The 21,126-nt window shown below is 41.8% G+C and overlaps 1 protein-coding gene across 8 annotated transcripts in view; it reads right to left on the reverse strand.

The window, feature by feature from the left end:
* The window catches only part of znf536 (zinc finger protein 536), a 223,851-nt gene that overhangs the window by 192,476 nt on the left and 10,249 nt on the right, over nt 1–21,126 (reverse strand). For all 8 annotated transcript variants that reach the window (XM_070964539.1, XM_070964512.1, XM_070964521.1 and 5 more), the window contains exon 2: nt 5,489–5,570. The gene's annotated coding sequence lies outside the window, so the exon portion shown is untranslated. The remainder of the gene's footprint in view (nt 1–5,488; nt 5,571–21,126) is intronic.

The following is a 21,126-nucleotide window of genomic DNA, read 5'->3' on the forward strand; positions in this document are numbered from 1 at the left end:
CACACACAACGCAAACTACTTTTGATTCCTTGTCTTCTCTGGGATGGAGTGATATGATAAATTGATTTATGATGAAGGACAAATTGTTTTATAATTTGGCCCTTTCTGATTGTCCCCTCACTCTTGCCTGCCTGCTACTGAGCGTGCTGCACTGGGTTTAATATGAAGCAACAACAACAGCGAAGTGCCATCTGTTGGCATGCGGATTTTCTGTAATCTCTCTTTACTGATTACAACAATGACTACACGAACCTCTTAAATAATTATCCCACAATGTAAAAAAAAAAAGAAATAAAAAAAGCGAAATAATTATAATCATTAACTCCCACCAAGTCTGCCACTCCTCCAGCAAATGAAGGCTGTCAGAGAGAGAGACAGAGATAAAGAGAGAGAGAGAGTGTGTGAGAGAGAGTTTTTCCTCTGCTGCGATGCCAATCATGTCTTATTTATACCAGCGGGGTAGAGTACCACACAGCAGCGACAATCTTAACCCAACAACACTGAAGAGGAAACTGTGGGAACATTGACCCCTCTCCACCCACCACCCCTGCACCTTTTGTTGTTGTTTTTATCTCTTCATAGGCAGGAAAAAAAAAAAAAAAAAACACCCTAAAATGGAGTGCAGGTGACATTTTGTAGTTTGTGAGACATGTTGATATTTCAATGTCAGGTTAACAAAATGGTTCAAAGTTTAACAAAGAAGAAATCAGTTTTAGTCAAAGTGAATGGGACACCCTTTTCTCCACTATCCATGACCTCAACAAACGCAGAAGACGAGTAGAGTTTAAGTAAAAGCTGTCATTAGAAACACAAATCAATCTGCAAAAATCAGTACCTACCAACACTCACACGGCTGTAGACGCAGGAAGGGAAAAGGTTCATGTATGAAATCACAACAAATAATGAAAAGCTGGGGCTGCTGTTTGCAGTGTGTTAGATTTGTTCGTTCCTGGAATGCACAAAAAATATCTAAACATAATCTGATGTTATCTGGGAATGTCATTGTGTCAACAGTGTCCAAACATCTCTTCTTTGGTTTGGTTCAAGTCAAGATTTTAACCACAAACTTTTTTTACATGTACCTTAAAGTTTAGGAAATTACCTTTTTTTTTGTAAAGGTCAGAGGTGGAAAGTATTCAGGTCTTTTACCTCAGTAAAAGCAGCAAAAATTCAATATAAAAATAATCTGTCACAAGTAAAAGTACATTCCAAATTTTACTTAAGCCAAAGTAGATATTAAAAAAAAACACCTAGGCCTCCTTGAAGTATCCAAAGCAGAAATTATTCAGCACAATGACCCCTGCATCATATTCTGTAAACTGACTGCGTTTTGGAAAATCTTAACATGCAAACTAACTTCTATCTGTGTCTGTCAAATAAATGTAGTGAAGTAAAGAGTAGAATATTTACCTATGATGTGTAGTTGAACAGAAGTACAAAGTGGCATCGAATGGGAATATTCAAGTAAAGTACAAGTACCTTAAACTTCTACTAAAGTATAGTGCTTCAGTAAATATATGAGTTTTACTTTCGACCATGCTACACACGCGCATTCATCAGAGGGAGTTGCCGTTTCCCTTTTTCCAGCAGCAGGTTTGCTCGTGTTTGTGTCTGCAAACGCTCGTCCGTGTGTACAGTATGCGTGAGCATGTCTGTTTATGAATCTCTTTCTATATAAGTCATCTGTGTGTGTGTATGCTTTTGCAAGTTTGTGTGTGAGTGCTTTGTGTGAGAAATGGTGTGAGAATGCACCAAGGGGAGCATGTGTTAGCTCTGCTTCCAATATGAGGGAAATCTGTGGCACATACCTCCGATATGACACAAGCCAAAACGACATGACTCACCCATGCTATATTTGATTAATAAAACTACAGCCGGCAAAATGTGTTTCAAAACAACAGACCATTACCACGGCACAGTTTGACTGGAGAAATGTAGAATCGCATTATTTTTATTAAGGTATGAAGACAAAATATCTTTGTGTGGAGTGTGAAATCTGTTATGATCAAAACTGATATCATCTGAATGTTACATTTGCAGTTAAATGTCTTCATTTTTCACTTTAGGCATATGTGAAAGCAGGGCCATAATTCAGACAGGCCGCTGTGTCAGCTCACCCAGAAGAGGACAGCTGCCATATATGTTTAATCCCTGCTGCTCTGAATCTTATAATACATGTAACAACATGAATTTTCCAGCTTCAAGAGAAAAGGTTTCCATTGATTAGCACTTTTGAAGCAATCAATTTTTACAAACCCGCTTGACCCCCTCATCTCTTTCACTGTTTCTCAGGGAGCCAACTCTCAGGATGATGGTCTTTTACCAATTAAAATAACATGGAGAAGTGAGAGTGGTAAGAGTAGTTATTGGAAAGAGCAAGAAAGGAAGACGAGTGGTGTCGGAGAGACGTGTATAGATTTAAGCGGAGCAGAGATGAAAGCGAGGTACCAAAGAACGAGAGAGAAACAACGGCGACAACAATAGCAAAGATGATGATGATGCGCTGATTACAGACAGCCAGGCAGGATGAAGCATCCTAACCCCACAAAGCAGACATATCCCTCACTTATACTTGTCATATGATCTCCCATCACTCACTGACACCCACTGAGATGCACATACAGTACACACACTATAACAGCCCATCAGCATGAGAGATGTGGTGGCCACGCTCCTCCAGCTCCAGGAATAATGGCTTGCACCTGTTTACCACGTCACCTCTGTTTGCTAATTGTCTCCTTGAGCTACATAGAGAGGAATTGACGGCGTCGTGGCTTTTTGACAGGCAGAGTGTGTGTGTGTGTGTGTGTGTGTGTGTGTGTGTGTGTGTGTGTGTGTGTGTGTGTGTGTGTGTGTGTGTGTGTGTGTGGGTGTGTGGTGGTGGTGCGGGGCATTACTGCACATGAAGCGACTGGCACCATATTTATTTTATGTTCCATAGCTCTGTCCAGCTTGCATGTTAATACCTTAGGTGAGTAGCGACACAACAAGAAGCCTATGCATGCATGTTCACTTTTTTTTGGCAATAAATAGAATAATTCTCCAAAAACAATGAAAATTGAAGGGGGACAGTATCTCTTTCTGCAAGATCTGAGTGTTCAGCTGCCACAGGAAATTTAAAGTAGAGGGAAACTTAGAGTATGTCCTGCTAGACTACATTTAATAATCAATATATATTTATATTTTTCTTGGTACTCTTGGTACTTGTTACACAATTTCTTAAAAGTCACATGAGCTTAATATATTTATGTCCCTGTGTGTCTGTATTTAACAGTATTACACACACACACACACACACACACACACACACACACACACACACACAAATAGATACTTCTATTTTAAAATACCACCTTTTTTCTAATGTTTTTAAAAATGCATTTTTAAATTAATACTCAGATGTTTTGTGACGTACTCTTGCTCATTGTCTTAACTGGAACGGAGGCGATCAGACTGATCTCATTCTTGTCTGTGTGTGTTCAGTGAAGAGCTTCGTCAAAGACACAAGCAGCCTAGCTTAGCACAGTGACTGGGAGCAGGGGAAAACAGTTAGCCTATTTCCACTTTGCATTTTCCATATTTTAGACTTGTAGAAAAAGAGAACTAGACGTTAGTGCTTGGACCACACAGCTGTGATATTTCCTGGCCTGGGATTCTATGAAGGAACGAGGTGTTAAAAAGACGTTTTTGTTCTGTTAGACAAGTACATTTCACAAATATTCATGTTTCTGTCGATCATTTTTCATGGGTAAACCCACAGATTTACTCTGAAAGCCATAGCTTTTGCATTTAAAATAACAAATGTTTTAGAGAAATAATCTAGCTGATATCATCATGCCAACTTCAGATGAATTTCCCCGTCAATCCTGAATGAATGACAAATTGATATTTTAAGTTAATGCTCTCAACAGTTCTGCATCTGGACATCCAGTATTTGAAGCGAGCAGCTCATAAAAATAAGATGGTAAAAGTAAGCAGGCTACAGCTGTTGCTTCAATGTGTCAGATACATTTAATCAACATTTCATATCTTCTGCTGCTCATCTCATTTTCAGGTTGTAGCTACAGGTTATGAACATTAATTAGGCTGCCAGTGAAATCTGTAGTGTTGCCTTTTCAGCTGCCATAAAGTGATCATAGGTCTGAAATGAATTTTTGAGTTTTACTTTTTTTAGTTTCAATATGGGATTCAGAAGAATTCACATTGAATCCAATAAAAATGTTTAAGACCCCAACACTAACGAGCACTAGGACCAGTGACACGAGTCAGATGTGTCTATTCAGGTGTCAGTGACGTAATCTGCAGGTCTTATTGCTTCCACAGGTGTAAATATACAGTCTGTGGCCTAAACCTCAGGATAAACATATTTCCATCTCAGAGTGTTCATTATGCAGTGTTGTCCTACATGATGTTTCTTGTGAAAATATGTGAAAGCACAGAATGGCATCTTTAACGTATACTGACAGTATGTTATAGCATGGCAGAACTGAGATGCATGAAGACTAGTGCAAGATTGATGACACATAGTATGTTCACTTAAACAACAATAGGTCATGCCAACTTGCAATGTTCAGGTCAATGTGGGGACATGCATTCGCCCAACATCCACCCAATCTTCCATACAATCAATGTGTCATATTTCCATTCAGTGTGTATGCATTCATGCACTGTGTGATGTAAGCCCGAGGAGTTTCCTCTCAGAAGGACGTCCATTAATTTATTGAGCCCACTCTCTTCAATCTGCATACAAATAACATGACTTTACACATTCAAATAGAACGGAGTGCTTACAGCACAGTCCAGTTTTGCTTGCAGGTGATTCGTCGATCCTTGCCATTAACTTCTGTGGAGAGCTGATGAAGAACACGCAGGTGACGTACTACAAAGAGCAAGAAAGTCCGAGACAGGCGTCCATGTCCCGTGTGAAACCAAAAGTCAGCAGTTCATGTTTGAAAGTATGTAAGGTAACGGTCATACCGAATTTCATTTATGTCACATACAACTTAATAGTTTTCTTGCCTTCACATAACCAAATATAAGCAATATGTTTATTTTATTTAAGATGAAGGTCATGTGACTATGGATCAGCTCTACACAGACGTTAATGGGAAGGACCAGCGTATCACCTGCGCACAAAATTGGATTCTGAAGAATGCACTGCACACAGTTTGAAAGTGTAAAGTCATGCTATTTCTTCGCAGACTGAAGAGACTCAGGTGATGATTGTAATGATAACTAACTTTAACTTTGTGGAACTCAGTGTGAGCCACTGACCCACCAACAGATGCTGCTGGGCAGCTCCCAGATATGAATGTTTCAGCAGCGTGACTGAGAAGCATGGCACTGCTGAACAAGTGCATGCTCAATTGACTTTCCCCCGGATAAACAAAGATTTCAATGAAAACAAAAGATGCATGCACGGGTGTGTAAGTGTGACAGACACCTTTAATATCCTCCCCTTTCCCGTGATCAATCAGTGTGATCGTACCTGTGTGACTGCCACCGCTCCAACGAACGCCGGATGTCAGGAAGAGTGCCGACAGCTCCACAGAAGGTGGGACGACAAGAGCCTGTAAACAAAGCACACACACCAGGAAATTCACAGTCACCCATATTTGAAGCTTGACAAGTTTGCCACACTGACAGAAGAGAAATACCCATTAAAACATTGTGTGCCGATCCCCTCCGCTGAAAACCCCCCACATCTTTATTTTTCCTCAGGACTTCCTGTGAGGACGTGATGTCACTTACACATCCCGGAGTAATCTAACAAATATATGAACTTTAATCACTTGTGTGTATCAGTCTTTTACTTTTTCATTTTCTTCTTATTATTACTTTTTAATTTGACACCGTAATATTCAGTTCAAGACGAGACAATCGTACTGGGACGCATTCTAAGATGCGCAAGGTTCATAATTTGAGAGTTAAAATACAGCGTTAAAAAAAAACAAAAACAGAAAGCTTTGTTCTCATAAGCAGAAAACTGTGAGAGGAGCCTACGCAGCACAGCAGAGGATGTTATCTGATCCAGTCTTGAAGCCCAGCTGCTTAACACCAGAAAAATAATCAAGCCAACACAAAGTATGTGAAGTAAAAGACTGCCACTCCCCTTTAAAGTAGCATGGAACTCAGTGAGTGGCGTTTGAGCTGAAGCCTCACAGAGACATAATCTGAAACTTAACAGCAGCTGGCTTTGGCTTTTGATATGAGTCATGATTTATGACATTATGGAGGATATATTTACTAAACCCTGCAAAAAGTTTTATGCTTGATTAAGGTGGAAAAGCGAAAAAGCGTTAGATAGCTTTGTTCTTTGTTGAAGAAGCTAATTTATTCATTTCTATGCAGCTGATTAAACTGCGTCTGATTTACCTTTCATTTTTTGTGACATTTCAAATGTTTGACTGAATCTGTTGAAGTTTAAAAAGTAATCTGCAAGATCATGGTTTTGTATATTTACACCTTTAATGCTGAACGTTTGATGCTTTCATGTTTCTGCATTCTGCTATCCAAAGATCACCTGGCAGTCACAGTACGAGCGATGCTGCTATTCTTCTCTTGGGTTTCTGTAGGTGGCGCTCTTTTCTGTGTGCCTTCATTAATGCTGTACATTATTACTTGAAATTATGACTGGCGAAGAAGTATGGGCTTAACTAACTCTCATGGCTATTCTGGATGTGGAGAGGCAGCCAGGCATGGAGAAGCTGGCTCAGACTGCAATGGGGGGGGCTGATTTGTGGGGGGGTGGAGGAGGAACACAGATGCGGAGGGTCTGCAGGAGGGGCCACCCAGACCAACCCACCGCTACTGTTTCAATGGAGCGTCAAGAGTAAAACTCACACTCACATACAGAGAACACACACACTCACACACAAAGCCACGACATTGCCTTAAGTCACAATCTAAATTGGCTCCCAAGGGCATACCGACTACCTTGTTCACCAAAGGCATTGTGTATGTTTTCTGAGTGCTTAGCATATGCTGCCGTAACCTGAGATCTCTCTCTCTCTCTCTCTCTATCTCTCTCTCTCTCTATCTCTCTCTCTCTCCGTCTCACTTGCACACACATACACATGTACACAAACACACACAATGTTGCAAGAAGTTGCTGTTTTCTCCCTTTACGTATTTCCCATCAGGCCCTTAATTAAATTCAAAATAGTTCACATCTACCTATTAAAGCATGTTGCACCAACCGCCCACCAGACAAACCTTGAAAGAGACACAAATACAGGCAGGATGATGGGGTGGGGTGGAGGGGGAACAGAGAGACAGGTTGTCTTTTATAAGGAAAGAAAGTGATAGGAAGAGAGGAGAAACTATAAGGAACTCTTCTCAGATCACAAGCAATGAGGAATGTCACGTCTGCTTTTTATACTGCCATATGATATTGTTATACTGACGTATGAAAGGTAAACGCACTGATTTTCTCTGTCATTTGCAACTCGCGTGAACATGTTGATGAAATGGTTTGATGAGGTGTCCATCACTCAATCAAAAAACTCCAAATCAATCAGTTTGATTTTCTGGACATGGTGCAGGGCCTGTCTTACCCTAAAAATTCAGAAAGGATGTTGTAATTATACTGCATTCACAGGCAGACAGAGACAGGTTGTACCACAGTAAAACACAGAAAGAGCTACTGACACTTGATGGAATCTGCTACATCTATGAACAGATATCAAAGCACACTGCAGAGTAATGGAAATAGCTAACATTTTAAGACAGTCTAACCTTTCCTGTGTTTACCTTATTAAAGAGTGTGTACCTTAACTGGTGCAATACACATAAGGGGGGAAAACAATGTGTATAAAGCCGGCAGTGTTTAAGCAGGCGAACAGTAAAGTAATAGGCAAGAGCAGTGAAGTGTTGATTCTACAAAAGATGCGGGGGGAAAAATTGCACCTTAGTGCACATACACACACACACACGCATGCACGCACGCACACACACACATTCCCTACCCCTCCTCAATATACTCCCACAACACGGCCGGCTGCCTGGCAGCCGAAGTTAACATTTTCAGAGAAAATATTCCTTGCCTCCAATAGTCCGATGTAATTCATTTTCCATCTCTGTTCATTAATCATTGTTAAAATTAGTGATCCATTTCTTCCACTCTGCCATCTGCACTCAGCTTCCTAACAAACATGACACCTCAGCGCATAATAAAAGCTGACAGCTACGAGGAGGCCTTTCCAAGTAGCTTTCTGCATATGTGCACCTCCACGACTTGATGCCGTTGTCAGACAAAAGTAGGTTATTTAGACCGCTGGCTACAGAGAACTCCATATGAGTACACACACACGTGCATACCCAAACATATGTGGACATATATGTACATTCATGTGCATGTATACACTTATGTGTCCCAAGACTATGCAGCTACAGTACATGTCAAAGAGGCAAAAAAAATCACACATGAATAATCTCAGAACTTACAGTCACACGCACCCACATTCACACGCACGCACCAGCACATACACAAAACAACAGATGTGCCTAACCTTGAACAGAATGTGCTAAAATCCTGATAAGGAAAATCTCCCCCATATTTCTCGGCAAAGGGGTGAAGTGAGGAAAATGAGAAAACGGCAAACAAAAAAAATATGAGCAATCATGAAGCCCAAGAGAGTGAAAGAAACAGAGAGAAAGAGGGAAGCCTTGAAAGGATCCTGTTTACCCCGACAAGGTTTTTGCTTTAACTTCAGCTGGAACAGCGTTGTACTTTTCCATTTGCATTTGCTTCCAGCAGCTGTGGCATTTGTATGTATTTGTTGTGATACTGTATATCAGCTCGGCTACACCCTAAGCTAAGAGCTGATTCAGCTGAGGGGTACGACAGTGTGGGACAGAGAGAAAGAGAAGATAAAGAGAGAGTGAGTCACTGGGCCAGACGATTGCCCTCTCAGGTCACCCAGGCCTCATAAACAACCCACTGGTTCACATAAAAATACCTTGATGGAAAGCTATCGACTCCCCTGCAGACACCCAGTAACATGAAAACATGTAGATTTAGGTGTATAAGAAGTGTTTTCACCTCATTTTTGAAGTATTCCAGTGCATTTAATGCCCACAGACATACAGTTCAATCAAGCATAATGGAAGGGTGCTCTCTAATATCTGTGAATTTAGCAACATTTCTGGGTTGCAAAAGCGAAATAAACAGGTACACACATACCAGAAGCCCAGGCTACGAGTAAAATCTTTTACACTTTACACCATCATTACTTATTTATGATCAAATGTGTTATCTATTGCATAATTTCTATTATCACAGAATAACTTTTCCACCACAAGCAAGTGTAAAATCATAAAAAATATATCAAAAAATCATTCAAAAATTCACCGAGAATAAATCTGAATGCCACCCAAGCCTCTTTCTCTGTCTCTCTCCTTTTTGCGCTCTCTCACTCACACACGCACAGCTTACTCACGGTACCTTCCCCTAGTCTCTTGTTAACACCACCCCAATGCACACAATACACACACTCAGACACACACGCACGGTCAGGATCCCTCCCTGGCGAGGTGTGTGTGTCTCTGCCTGAGGCACAGCACATTAATCTATATAATGCCCTCAAAGAGAAGGCTTTTTCACACCGCTAACTGCCAAGGACTACGAGGGGCAGCGGCTGAGCCATGATTCAGCTGTTAGCCCAACTGGCGTCCCTGCACACACACACACACACACTCGCACCCCCACACCCCTCCTAACACACACACACACACACACACACACAATATGTTAGCAAGAATACACACATACACTCTTTGCTGGCAAAAAAGACAACATAGACACCTTAGTGAGCTCACACTCATCAACGCTGGAGCCGGTTATTGAGGCTCAATACGTTTTAAGTAAAGAATGAAACGTGTGAAAAAGTATAAAAAAAACTGACATTTAACACTTGCTGGGGTTCACAGTCCTTTCTTGATCAGATAGTTCCTGAATTAATTCATCATTGTGCCCATCTTAGGCTATTTTATTTTATTGTTAAGTTCTTGTACAGCTGCTTGTGTATGGAAACAAATAACACTAGTTTAGCTTCTTTGGTGAAATAAACAAAAAAAGCTTTTGTAGAAAAACATGTTTCTGTACCTCAAAGTTATCAAAAAAGTATGGTTTTGGTGTATAAACTTTGGGGTCTTTCTGGCACTAGTGCAGGAAAATTCCAGGCCAGCCCTGGTCAGCACTGATCTTGTGTCGCGAGTTAAAGCTCCATGATTTTGATTATACATATAAAACTGTGCACAGTAGCTGCAAAAGTTCTGAGAGTCCTCTGCTGAATTATTAGGATTTGACCGATGAAATTCAGAGAGCACCTGAACAAATAAATGCAAAAGAAGACGTTCTCTGTGCAGTGCCTCCTTCACCAGCAGCTCACACTGCAGAAGAAGAGAGTTTACTGATGTTACCTTGCAGGATTTCTGGGCTTCGCCAGCCTCATATTTCAGACGGCAACCTCTTGCCAGTGTGTGAAGTTGCCCAGTGCAGATTTAATATTCATTTGTTGCACGGAGGGCCACAAAACAGACAGCTCAGAGCGGTGATTGGAGGGCCAGTGCTCAGAGACAGACGGCGAGCAGAAGAGCAGCTAAATCATCTTGACATTCACCAAGAAGTAGCCACACAGAAAGCTACTGCTGCTGTTAGTTCTCCCATCGACTAATTTGGTTCTACTTAACCCCTAAACACCCTGTGAGCGCGCACACACACACACGCAGAAGTGGACACAAGGCAAACAGAGGCTGACGCACACATACACACATGCACGAGAGCACGCACACACGTCTCACAGTGACACATTTAATTCCAGGTTCTCAGCACATCTGAATTACAGCAGGCTGATGAGGGAGAGAGGGCCAGGCCCCTCCGGACTGATTAGCATCATTTAAGAAAGCCTTCCTTTTTTCTGCCCGCCTCAGCGACCTCTCTCTCCTGCTCTCTCTCTATCACTCTCTGCCACTCGCCGGGGTGACCCACCCACCAACCAGCCTACAATATGGGTGGCATCCCCGCCAGCAAAAGTCAATATGAAGTACACTCATTTACATCTAACACCGGAGAACGACTCAAGTGCCTGTGCCTCTGGAGCTATTTTATTTCTTCAGTATTCATAGACAACTGCTTGTTAGCTTTAGATTCTGTTTTCTAAAAGTGTGGACAGAAGGACATAACTAACGCATATATACGTCAGGCGCCATATGAAGCAGTTTTTTTCTGCGCGTGTAAAGTAAATAAGACAGAGCCTGTTTTATTTGTGCATATTTCCCCCCTTCTAAATTATATAAGCCTTGCACATGGCTTAAAATTTTGTAAAGCTTTTCTCAAAATCCTACTTATGGTTGCCATTCTGTGCCAAAAAGTTCATCTGGCCTGTAAATTTAAGCATGGATTACAAATATTCAAATCATGAGCTTACTGTTCAAATAAACATTTCCAACAGGGAGGGGAAAAGTTGCAAGGCATACACTTTCAGCATAATTCCTCCTCTGGCACCTCCCCTCCCCTCGCTCCTAATAAAACAACCACACAAAAAAAAAAAAAAAAGCAGGGAAGAGAAGGGGAGGGGGGGCAAGAAATGCAAAAACAAAAGACAGAGTTAAAAGTTTGGCTTCTTCATTTACCGTGCGGCTGGATAAACAGTGTTGATGAAATATGTAATTAATGTAATTGTAACCACCTATGCAATTACAGTCAGCCGGGTGGGCTCGGCTGTGGCCCCGGTACACCCTGCCATAGGACAATAGGGCACCTTATTACAGTTTTAAAAGGGGGAGGGAGGGAGAGGGGGGTGAAAAAACGGGGAGGCTTAAGCTGGTCAGCTGCTCACCACATGGTAGAAATAATAAGGACTGAAGTCACAATCATTTCAGCTTTGGTTTAGCTTCGCTGATCACTGCACTTTATACTGAACAATACAAATACCTGACAAACTCTTGGGCGTCCAGGGATTTCTGAGCCATGTTATCTGTGATATACACATTCAATGGCTAAATACAATGCCGGACACTAATCTGTACTGGTGGAGCAAGTATTTGCATTATTTCTGAAGTAAAAGCGTCAACAGCACACTGTGAAAATACTCCATTACAAGGGAAAGTCCTGCATTAGAAATGTTACTATTAGTATTAAAAGTTGAAGTTCTTGAAGCAGAAAAATGACCCTGTGGATGTTTAACTGTCATACTGTCATTGCTTATGCATTCATGTGTAAGCAGCAAGGGGAAGCACATTTGAAATATATACTGTTGGGTAGTTTAATCTGCATTCTATCTTAGAAATAGATCATGTTTTTTAATGTAAAATTCTGATTTCATAACTAACTTGTGAAAACCGCATACCTCCAAAATGTCGACTTTTCATGAGCCGTGAAAAAACCCAGGCCTGTTTCAGCCATGTGCGAAAGGATTTCTCAGATAATCGAATGGGTTTTTAAATGGTTTATTCAACTTAAGAAGTGGTAGAAATGTCAGTCAACCCATGAAGGAACACTCAATCCTTTAATTTTTCCGAAAAACTCAAAATCATTACATTTGGAGATGCACAGACAACAGCGGTAAAATAAATGTAGTGGATAAATGTCCCCTCTCTCATGTTGTGGCGTAGAGGTAAATTACTCAAAGTACAGATAGCTAAAATCTGCACTAAAGAAAAGTACTGTACACCTGTTATGACTTGATCCAATGCAGTTCCACTTCTACCTGAATATTCTTTTATTCTTGGTGCACAGTACGACCACCTGCTCTCACACTGACCTGCAAGCGCCACCACTGGCAACCTCCAAAGAGGCTCAGAGTCAAACCAGTCCTGGTCCCATGCATGGTCGGCGACAAATGATGACTGCAGCAGCAGTGAAGACAAACATATTGTCACCTGGGTAAAGACAAGTTAAAATTTGGGTGAAGGTGCAGGCCGCTACCCAGGCCCGTTCACACTGGCAGCCAGTGTTATCCCAGGGATTAAAATAGACTTTTCTCTGCTACCCGCCCCTGCCCAGCATTAAAGTCTTCCACATTTGCAAAATTGCAAACAGATGCAACTCAAGTACCTGCAAATAATCTGCCAAGACCAATTTCAAAAGGGAGATTTCAGAATATGTGGGAGTCATTAGAGGGAGTATTATTTCAGCGATGAGCGCGAGAGGGCCAGCCGTGTTTCACCCAACCAGATGGGTTCTGCTGCCTTTTATTCAGGAAGAAAGAAGCCGACGTGTTCTTCATCTCCTCCATTCCCCCAAATGAAGATATATAACGTGTATGAAACAATTACGGCAGAATATTGGAAGTTCCAGAAGCAACCAAAGAATGTCAAATTTCTTTTTGAGTTTCTCAAAACAATCTTTTCATCTTCTTCCCAGTGAGGATGCCTTTGGATGGAGGCTGAGGAGGGGTGGGGGGGCTGGGGGGATTTTCAATGTAAACGAGAATACAGACACAGAGATCTGAGGCTTTTATTGTTTTGTATTGAGTGTTAAATATGAAAAAGAATTAAAAGGTAGAAGCCTTAAAAGGGGCCTGTGGCGTATGTAAATGAAATATGTTTCAGAGCCATAATTTGCAACTGCTGCTGTTGTTATTTTTCAGACGGTTATCTGAAGTTTTTCTGGTCGCCTCAGTGCAGCTTTAAAGTGACGCACAACAAAGCGCTCACCAATTAAAGACGATTTTTACACCAAGAACTGCAGCAAACTTCATTAGATTCTCCATCCAGCCGCTGACAAAAAGCCTATCAGAATGCATCTTTAAGTGTTGGTAATGAATAATGTATAATCAAAACACACATTTTCCCTCACACTAGCCATTCACAACATCAACCAACCCTTATAACAAATTAAGTGTTTATATCAAATGGAATTTGATTAGGTGACTATTGCTAGTAGGTTATTATTGCTAGTAGGGAAGCAGAATAACAATCTAAGGCACTTTTAAAAATGATCAAAATCACCAGGCCCTTGAAACAATACACATTCAATCAAATTCTTCATAATTGTAACAGTAGGAAACATTTTAGGCATTCCACCCACAACAAACAGGCTTTGTTCTCCTGTTATGAGAGGCAGCGAGGGGACACAATCAAGTGCGTGAGAAAGCCAGGAACGCAGGATTTCAAGCAAAACTCCCTCTTTCTCTTTCTCTCTTTCTATAACCCCCCCCCACACACACTTTTTTCAGGGTCGCCCATATTATTTGCTTCCTGTCTCATTGTAGCTGGCAAAAAGAGAATTTGGTAATTGAGTGGTACAGAACATGTGCCCTCCCTGCTCGCAGATGACAGATGGATTATAAAAACTTCAAAGGCGAGCATTTGGAGCACCAGGGGAGAGATGCTAGGTATTTGAACTATCATTCTTTACCCAGGAGACAATGACTGCCTGACATGGTGCATACATCAAGGAATAGTGCAACGGCACAGACATAATCCAACACACACATGCACACACACCCCTCCTTTTACTCCTTTTCCATCTCTCTTCCTCTCCGCTCTGCCTGTGCTATATATTTAACATCCTGTTCTGAGTAACTTCGCGCCAAGCTCAGGAACATAACAAGTGGGGGGTAATGCTGAGAGTCTGCAGGAGAGAGAGGAGGCAGCAGCGACAGGGCGAGGAATCTTATCTTGGCATTTTTCTTTTCTTGACTTGTCACCTTCGTGGGCTTTGTGCCACTTTCAGGGTTCAAACTGTGGCATCTCCTTTACTCCGGTCAGTGAAATAATCAGCGTTTAGCTTTAATGGTGGCTTTGTGTTTTTAAAAATACAGCCAGATTAACAGGCCTCGAGGAAAACTGTAAGCACTACTATACCGTAAGTGAAGGGGAGAATGGTGGGCGGCGACGCCTATAATCATCTTATAAGCATGATTTATGAAAAGGGCCATCTGCTTTGCCTTACTTAAGCACGGAGGCAACCTTTAATAATATAAGGACATGAGGAAAGGAGGGGATAGAGGGGGGTGAGTACAAATGGGTACAAACAATGACACACACACATACACACACATGGTTTCAGCAAAGCCGTAACCTGAATGCAAGTACCACTCTGTTCTTCTTTCTGTCTCTTCTCCTCTTCAGCATCCAGCCATTAGTTCAGATGGCAGCTAATCACTGTTGACCTCCCCTGTCACACCATTTAACCCGGGCCCCTCCCCTTGACCCTGAAGGAATTAGCAGCCTCACTGTAACACACACAAACACACACTCGTGCATAGAACTCACAAACTACCTTGCAGACCGAGAAAAAGTCCCTCACAAGATGTTTTCGACCTCCATTTGCATGACCACTCTGTGTGGCTGTTAGATTAAATTCAAAGAAAAGAAATCCTGTGTATGATTCTTACAGGAGTCATACACACACACACCTGAATCGAACTAACTAATTAATCATTTGATCAAAAAAATGCTCATCACAAGTTTCCACAGTGGACATGTTCAAACTGCTTGTTTTTCATTCAGTTTGGTATCCAGACACACCGAAAAAACAAGTAACTGATTACATCTGAGATGCTGGAATCACAGACTTTTTGCCATTTTTGTTTCAAAAATGACTTCAACGATAAATTATTAGATTTGGAACAAACAACTTTTCCAACAATCAACAAATCGATTAATGAAGTTGCTGTTTGAGCTCTAAATGATTTCATTAGTGATTAATGACAATAATGTTTATTACAGTTTTTCTTTTTTTGATTAATCAAGTTAATCATTAGTCTATAAACAATCACTGTATAAAAAGTGAAGAATGTCCCAAAAAGCTTCCCAGAGCCAAAGATGATGTCTTCAAACTACCTGTTTTTTTTCAACCAAAAGTCCCAAACCCAAATACATTCAACTGACAATTACTTAAAACTGTGACACGCAATACATTCTATTTAAGAAGCTAAACCCAGCTACTGTTTGCCATTTTGACTTGATAAATACCTTAACTATTGATCACCAAACTTGTTGTCACTTGATTTGATTGTATCAGCATTCGTTTTAGCCATTCATGGGGAATAAGGCTGCTGAAATCCTTAATTCTATCCATAAATTCCAGTACAACCTGTCAGGTCCTTTGCACAAAGTAAGAAGGAGGGAATGAGCTGAAACCAGCTAAGTGATATCATAACACACTTCACACATGAAGAACAGCGATGTGGCTTTGACTTGATTGGCATTCATGCCCCAGCTGCTGCCCTTTGGCCTTGCTGTGACCTGGAAATGGCTCCCAGCGTGACCTTAAAGTGCAGCGACAGGGTTAGAAGGAGGAGACTGAGGGTGGGTGGCGGGACGGGGGGTATCATAATGAGGACAGACGGCATATTCTATTGTAATCCAAGCCACTTACACACACACACACACACACACACACACACACACACACACACACACACACACACACATTTCCACATGTGCATAGACGCACACACACGCCCCTCCTCGTGTGGTCACCTTTTCAGTGTCCATCAGGATTGCTGGCCTAATCCTCATCGGATCATCTCATCAATGCCTAGGCTGTTTATATGTAATGGATCCCATCTAACTCCCTCTCTCTCCCCCAGTGCTCCCCTTTGCCCCCTCCACCCCCTCCACCGCCTCCACGCCTCCTCCAGGTCTCTCAACGTCCCCTCCTCCCTCCTCCATAACCTTTCCCACTGCTCATCAAAGGAATACCCCAACTTTTCTTTTTAAATAAGCTCCACTGTTCAGAAGAAAGGAAGCAAATCTATGTCTTTAATGCCATGTAATGTCATTTAATGCTATGTGTGCTGTCAGTGCTAGAAATGAAAGCACAAACTGTATATAATTATAAAAACAAAGGGAGACAGATCCACACTTCATCAGCCGTCAGAGTATGTTCTGAGATTTTAGATTAAAGACTGACCAAAAATAATGTTTTCATTTCAGATCTTTAAAAACATTCATTGGAATGTGGTTTTAGGGGTTTGAAGAGTCTACATGCAGAGGTCAAATTGGTTGATTTGATTTTCAGAGAATTTGTATATAGATACTACATCTCTATCCTTATAAGCTTCAACCAAAAATACTGATATTGTTATTATTGTCATTGTGGTACGTAAAGTCAAGCCCTACTTTTCATACCACTCAGTTTTGGCTATGACAGAATTCAAAATAAATTCCCAATTTCTGGTCCGCCATGTAATTTTCTTGACAAACCTGTCATGCAAACTGTATAGTCGTTTGTCTTTCCACCCTTCCCATCCTTCCTCACTCTCTTCATCCTCCTCCTCCTCCTCGAAGCCTCACAGCATGTGTAAGCAGAAGCACACGTGCTCCCTTCGCCCTCATTACGAGCTAACTACGCTGTTAGATTAAAAGCATGTACAGAGAGGAAGACAGAGAGAAAGAACGAAGCGAGAGAGAGAGAGAGAGAGAGAGAGAGAGAGAGAGAGAGAGAGAGAGAGAGAGAGAGGAGGAAAAGGTGGGGGGAAGAGAGGAATGGGCCGAACCTCCATAATTAAGATCACTTCACAGATTACCTCCGGCAACAAAAGCACGGCAAGCGGCCGCCCGCAGCCACAGAAATTGGATGAAAAAGGGGTGTTGAGGAGGAGACTGACCTCCGCTGCTCTCCACCGGGCTCCACACGAACATGAGCCACGGCTGGATCAAATGCCCCTCCCAGCAGTCACTGATAGACACACACACACACACACACACACACACACGCACACGACAGGTACTGGTACATACTGTAGAGTCACAGCAAACTGAGGAAAAGCACACTTGTTCCAGGCAGAGGCTCACACACACACACATGTAGGGGATTCAGCACCTGAGGACTTCCATTTTATTACAGGCCACATATCAAAAAACACACAGAGAGCTAAGTACACTGCCTGGAGAGGAGATCCATCCACTGATGTAGACCATCACTCCCCTGGGCCGACCAAGTCTGAAAAAACACCTCTGAGTATGATGACGCCACATTAGTTTAAGAAAAAGACACGACTGCCGTTATAGCAGTCATTTATCAGTTGCAATTTATTTCACCATCTAACAATAACCTGCTTCACCATATACATCGACGTTAGTGTATTTGCTGCCATGTTTGATTCTTGTGGGACAAAACATTTGACAGACAGTGGAGGTACCAAAATGTCCTGTTTAAAATCATTACTATGAGGTTGATGTGTTCTTTTCCTCATTTGGACATTAGGTTTCACCATGAATCTGATAGGATGCAAACATGGTATTCCACCCACCTATAGGATCCTGTCACCCATGGGCTTCCACACTGACCAGCTGTCAAACCAACACTTAAGATATTTTCTCTCTCCACTTTTACTCTTTGTATTCTTTGCCTTCTCTCCATCAATTTCCACATCCTCAACCTCAGTGATCTTCGGCGCTGTTCACCTCGCCCTCCTCAGTCCACCTCACTCCCACCCCGCAAACCAAGCCTGATCTCCGGCGAGCAGAGGGGAGGCCATTTACTCTAATCACAGGGATCCAGCAAGAGCGCCTCAAAGCCCTCGGGGGCTGATCGGCAATCAGAGAGACGGTGGCTACGAGGGAGAGAGAGAGAGAGAAATAAACTCTACCTTAACATCAGATTTGTGGAGCAAACCTCTCTGATCCCTAGTACGAAGCAGCTCTGCCATGACATTGTCCTGTTAGTGGGTAGGCAGGATGAGGGGTGTTTGTGAGGATGTGAGCACAGAGTTGAAGGACTTCCTGTGACAGAGGCAGCTTTGGCCAAGGAGGGTCACAGCGAGGGTGAAGTGTGGAGACACTCGTCAGGACAGGAAGGAGGCAATAAGTGCATAAGTTTCTGTGCTGTGGCAGAAAATGAGCTTACCGTCGGTGTGGTTTGTGTGTGTGATAGACCTGTTTATCAATTTCAGAACTTAAGACCTCTGAAGAAATTCTGGCTGAAAATGATAATCCAAGACCAACAGATTAAAAAAAAAAACAAAAAAAAAAACTTTTCCTTGGGCTCTGGGAAAGTAATATATTCAATATTCAAATATGGGACCGCTATGATTTCACAAGACTAAGACTCTACGGCCTCGCTGCAAACCCCGCAATAGTTTTCAAGACACAAAAAGCCAAAAATGTCAGATGTCAGCGGAGCTAGAGGAAAATCATAACAAGCCATTTCATTATAATGTTATAATGCATATGTTGAAGTATAGCATAAGAAAACGTTGATGGAAACAATAAAATTCCTCGATTTTGCAAAGGTGTGACAAAGCGAACACAACTCACATGACGGATCAGCTGTTTCCATTTCACTGTTTGTGTCTTCCCTTTACTGTAACACATAAAAATAAAATCGTAAAGAGCTCTCTATGTTTCTCTCATTGATAGCCAAGGTGAGTAGTTTTTCTTCTTCTTCTGCTTCTTGGAGTTTATTGGAGGTTGGCAAAAACAAGTGGTTTTGTTTCCGGCTAACAATAAATAATTTCCTCTACTCTGTTGTTGCAGCCATGTGTAAAGTAGCTTCTACTGCCACCTTCTGCCAAAATGAATCCATTGTTTTCTTTCATTTGATTTGATTTTTTTTGCGCCATTTAAAAAGTTCGCTTCTAATTCGCTTGAAACTCAGATGGAAACACCGCTATAGTTAGCAGACTTCACCCTCCGGGGACCACGAATGTGTTTCCAAAATTTCATGGCAATTCATCCAACCAGAGTGTTGGACCACCAACTGACAGAGCCATCCCTACAGCCATGTTTCTGGCATGGCTCCAAATTTAGGATAAAAACAGTGATAAGTTGACTTTGTTAGCAGTTTGAGGTGTCCTGACAACATTTTTACAGATGTCGCTTTTATAAAGGTGGCCTGTGGGGAAAATGCTTTTTGATTTTTGTTGTTGTTGCAGTACTGTGCTTGGTTACTGAGACGATTTGGCAGCATGGCTGACTCGCTGTGCCACATACAGCTCAGTAGGTTTGTTTAAAACCTGTCCAGTTGTCTGACTGCTCATGTTTCGTCTCTTGTCTGACTTCTTTTTAACAATGTCACCTCATTCCAAGATCTCAGCAACTGCTTTGGTGAGTAGGTTACAATAACTTAAAGAAGTACCAGAAAAATGCAAGCTGTAATTAAAGTTATTCTTTAAAATGTGACTCTCCTGCCTGTGATGTGGCAGAAAATCTCTTACAGGAATGAGTTACTATTATACACTGTACAGTTCAAGCAGAAATAAATAAATTGTAAGCACTTCCATGTTCTTTTTCTATTCTTTCTTTCGTGGGTGACAGAGAGGACAGAAGGTTAGAAACAGCGAATCTGTTCAAAATGACCCCCTAGTTTTTGGGACACACACTGTGAACGGGTGAACTCACTCAGACCCTTCGAGCCTATCAGTGTCATCAACCACACCATGGATGCAAATTCCCCCCTTCTCTCTCTGTGCAGATCTGACAGTCCTGTTTACCAAAGCAACTGACAGACAAGCCGAACAGGGGCTCGGGCACTTCCACTTAACTCTTTCCCCATTACAACGATTGGAGTGAACGACACAACAAAAGAGATAAAATGCAGTTCTGAGCCGACAAAAACAACTGCAGCTCACGAGAATAAGATCAAGAATAATAATAATAAAAAAAAAAAGACAAGGATGAAGACAAAAGAGGAAGAGGAAGATGAGGGGGAGATGGTGGGGGCTGGAGAAAGAGAAGATGATGAGGTAGGCCCTTTGAAAATAAAAATAAAAAAGATGATTTGAGAAAACTGTCGGAAATTGCAGGAGATCTGTTAAAGGTTTCTTTTTCAGCAGGGGTGGGAGCGCATCTTATGACTTAAAAAGGTATTAAAGGAAAGAGCCAGGCGCCGGGGGAATTCTCCCACGTTGGAGAACTCTCTTTTTAAATTCAACCCCGGTAATAACGCAGATAAATAATAGATAAATAGTATTTAGCTCCCACCTTGAACAACACTTTTTAAAGTAGTTCATGAAAGACTGACAGCTCTTGGCGAGCAAAGCACTTACACCAACACACACGCATGCACATGTACATGTAATGTGTATTTTACCTAATTAAATAAAACTCCAGGTGGGATCGACTGATTGTTTGTGAATGTGTGTGTGTGTGTGTGTGTGTGTGTGTGTGTGTGTGTGTGTGTGTGTGTGTGTGTGCGTGTGTGCGTGCGCGCGCGTGCGTGGACACAAG

Source organism: Chaetodon trifascialis, chromosome 1 (assembly GCF_039877785.1).
Source record: "Chaetodon trifascialis isolate fChaTrf1 chromosome 1, fChaTrf1.hap1, whole genome shotgun sequence".
Taxonomy (NCBI): domain Eukaryota; kingdom Metazoa; phylum Chordata; class Actinopteri; order Chaetodontiformes; family Chaetodontidae; genus Chaetodon; species Chaetodon trifascialis.